Source organism: Lepus europaeus, chromosome Y, assembly GCF_033115175.1.
Source record: "Lepus europaeus isolate LE1 chromosome Y, mLepTim1.pri, whole genome shotgun sequence".
Taxonomy (NCBI): domain Eukaryota; kingdom Metazoa; phylum Chordata; class Mammalia; order Lagomorpha; family Leporidae; genus Lepus; species Lepus europaeus.
Window position 1 is genome coordinate 18,780,418 of NC_084851.1, and position 4,417 is coordinate 18,784,834.

Sequence of the window (4,417 nt, forward strand, 5' to 3'; positions counted from 1 at the left end):
TCTACAGAACGTTTTATCTTACACAGAAAGACTTTACATTCTTCTCAGCAGTACATGGAACCTTCTCTAGGATTGACCACATACTAGGCCATAAAGCAAGTCTCAGCAAATTCAAAAGAATTAGAATCATACCATGCAGCTTCTCAGACCATAAAGGAATGAAGTTGCAAATTAGCAACTCGGGAATCCCCAGAGCACGTACAAACACATGGAGACTGAACAACAAGCTCCTGAATGAACAATGGGTCATAGAAGAAATCAAAAGAGAAATCAAAAATTTTCTGGAAGTAAATGAGGATAACAGCACATCATACCAAAATCTATGGCATACAGCAAAAGCAGTGTTAAGAGGAAAATTTATATCAATAGGTGCCTACATCAATAAATTGGAAAGGCACCAATTAGATGAACTTTCAACTCATCTCAAGGATCTAGAAAATGAGCAGCAAACCAGACCCAAAGCTAGTAGGAGAAGAGAAATAATTAAAATCAAAGAAGAAATCAACAGGATTGAATAAAATAAAAACATTACAAAACGTCAGCCAAACGAGGAGTTAATTTTCTGAAAAAATAAACAAAATTGACACCCCACTGGCTCAACTATCTAATAAAAGAAGAGAAAAGACCCAAATCAATTCAATTAGAGATGAAAAAGGAAATGTAACAACAGACGCCACAGAAATAAAAAAAAATCATCAGAAATTACTACAAAGACTTGTATGCCAAGAAACAGCGAAATCTATCAGAAATGGATAGATTCCTGGACACATACAACCTACCTAAATTGAACCAGGAAGACATAGAAAACCTAAATAGACCCATCACTCAGACAGAAATTGAAACAGTAATAAAGGCCCTCCCAAAAAAGAAAACCCCAGGACCAGATGGATTCACGGCTGAATTCTACCAGGCATTTAAAGAAGAACTAACCCCAATTCTGCTGAAACTATTCAGGGCAATCAAAAAGAGGGAATCCTCCCAAACTCTTTCCATGAAGCCAGCATCACCTTAATTCCTAAGCCAGAAAAAAATGCAGCATTGAAAGAGAATTACAGACCAATATTCCTGATGAACATAGATGCAAAAATCCTCAATAAAATTCTGGCCAATAGAATGCAATAACACATCAGAAAGATCATCCACCCAGACCAAGTGGGATTTATCCCTGGTATGCAGGGATGGTTCAATGTTCACAAAACAAATAACGTGATACACCACATTAACAGACTGCAGAAGAAAAACCATGTGATTCTCTCAATAGACACAGAGAAAGCATTTGATAAAATACAACACCCTTTCATGATGAAAACCCTGAGCAAACTGGGTATAAAAAGAACATTCCTCAATACAATCAAAGCAATTTATGAAAAACCTATGGCCAACATCCTATTGAATGGGGAAAAGTTGGAAGCATTTCCACTGAGATCTGGTACCAGACAGGGATGCTCACTCTCACCACTACTCTTCAATATAGTTCTGGAAGTCTTAGCCAGAGCTATTAGGCAAGAAGAAGAAATTACACAGATACAAATTGGGAAGGAAGAACTCAAACTATCCTTCTTTGCAGATGATATGATTCTGTATTTAGGGGACCGAAAGAACTCTACTAAGAGACTATTGAAACTCTATGAAGAGTTTGGCAAAGTAGCAGGATATAAAATCAATGCACAAAAATCAGCAGCCTTTGTATACACAGACAATGCCACGGCTGAGAAACAACTTCTAAGATCAATTCCATTCACAATAGCTACAAAAACAATCAAATACCTTGGAATAAACTTAACCAAGGACAGTAAAGATCTCTACAATGAAAATTACAAAAACTTAAAGAAAGAAATAGAAGAGGATAGCAAAAAATGGAGAAATCTTCCATGCTCATGGATTCGAAGAATCAACATCATCAAAATGTCCATTCTCCAAAAAGCAATTTGTACATTCAATGCCATACCAATCAAAATACCAAAGACATTCTTCTCAGGTCTGGAAAAAATGATGCTGAAATTCATGTGGAGACACAGGAGACCTTGAATAGCCAAAGCAATCTTGTACAACAAAAACAAATCCAGAGGCATCACAATACCAGATTTCAGGACATACTACAGGGCAGTTGTTATCAAAACAGCATGGTACTGGTACAGAAACAGATGGATAGACCAATGGAACAGAATAGAAATTCCAGAAATGAACCCAAACATCTTCAGCCAACTCATATTTAATCAAGGATCCAAAACTAATCCCTGAAATAAGGACAGTATATTCAATAAATGGTGCTGGGAAAATTGGATTTCCACGTGCAGAATCATGAAGCAAGATCACTACCTTTCACCTTACACAGAAATTCACTCAACTTGGATCAAAAACTTAAATCTATGGCCAGACATAATCAAATTATTAGAGAGCATTGGAGAAACCCTGGAAGATATAGGCACAGATAAAGACTTCTTGGAAAAGACCCCAGGAAAACAGGCAGTCAAACCCAAAATTAACTATTGGGATTGCATCAAACTGAGTAGTTTCTGTACTTCAAAAGAAATAGTCAGGAAAGTGAATAGGAAACCGAGAGAATGGGAAAAAATATTTGCAAACTATGCAACAGATAAAGGGTTGATAACCAGAATCTATAAGAAATCAAGAAACTCCACAACATCAAAACAAACAATCCACTTAAGAGATGGGCCAAAGACCTCAACAGATATTTTTCAAAACAGGAAATCCAAATGGCCAACAGACACATCAAAAAATATTCAGGATCACTAGCCTTCAGGGAAATGCAAATGAAAACCACAATGAGGTTTCACCTCTCCCCGGTTACAATGGCCCACATTCAGAAATCAACCAACAATAGATGCTGGAGAGGATGTGGGGAAAAAGGGACACTAACCCACTGTTGGTGGGAATGCAAACTGGCTAAGCCACTATGGAAGTCTGTCTGGAGATTCCTCAGAAACCTGTATATAACCCTACCATTCAACCCAGCCATCCCACTCCTTGGAATTTACACAATGGAAATTAAATTGGCAAACAAAAAAGCCATCTGCACATTAATGTTTATTGCAGCTCAATTCACAATAGCTAAGACCTGGAACCAACCCAAATGCCCATCAACAGTAGACTGGATAAAGAAACTATGGGACATGTACTCTATGGAATACCTACAGCAGTCAAAAACAATGAAACCCAGTCATTTGCAACAAAATGGAGCCATCTGGAAAGCATCATGCTAAGTGAATTAAGCCAGTCCCAAAGAAACAAATATCATTTGTTTTCCCTGATGGGCGACAACTGAGCACCAAAGGGTAACCTGTGGATGTGTAATGGACACTATGACAAATAGTGACTTGATCAGCTATCGTGCTGACTGTTGATGTACAATGTAACACTTTACCCATTTTTGTATTTTTTTGTAAACTTTGTAATTAACACACAATAATTCTGAGGTGTCTAAATCTTAACTGAAAAGTGATCCCGGTTAAATATAAAAATGAGAAAAAGAGAGGGAGGAGATGTATAATAGGGGACATGCTCAATTGGATTTGCCCCAAATGTGAAGTTAGAAAAGTTACAGGGGATTCCGATACAATCCCATCAAGGTGGCATGTACCAATGCCATCTCACCAGCCCAGGTGATCAATTTCAGTTCACAACTGATCACACTGATAGGCCTAAGAGTCAAAGGAATCACAGAAACAAGATTAATGTCTGCTAATACTAACTGATAAAAAAAAAAGGAGCAAATGATCCAACATGGGCAGTCGGATACACATCAGACTCATAGAATGACAGATGTCCTAAATAGCACTCTGGCCTCAGAATCAGCCCTTAAGGTAATTGGATCTGGCTGAAGAGCCTATGAGAGTATTTTAGGCATGGAAAGCCAAGACACGCTGGGGAGAAAAAAAAAGACGAAGAAGAAGAAGAAGACCTAAATGAAGGATCTCAGCGAGTGTGATCCCAGTGGAAAGAACGGGGCCATCAAAGTAGGAGGTAACTTTCTCTGAAGGGAGGAGAGAACTTCCATTTTGAGTATGGCCTTGTTGGAATAGGATCGAAGTCGGCAAACCCTAAAAGCTTCCATAGCCTCAGCAACTCATGACTAGAGCCTAGGGAGATTACTCATGCCATAAACAAGAGTGTTAAATTGTTAAATCAACATCAGGAGTCACTGTGTACTTGCGTCCCATGTAGGACCTGTCCTTAATAGGTTGTTAAAGGTGAAGTAATGATATAGCTAGTACTGAAACAGTATTTTTACACTTTGTGGTTATGTGTGGGTGCAAACTGATGAAATCTTTGCTTAGTATATACTGAAGTGATCTTCTGTATATAAAGATAATTGAAAATGAAAAAAAAAACTCTTGGTTTTAAATTGGAAATTACATAGAAAAATAATCAATCTTTTTTTAAAAAATATCTTGCA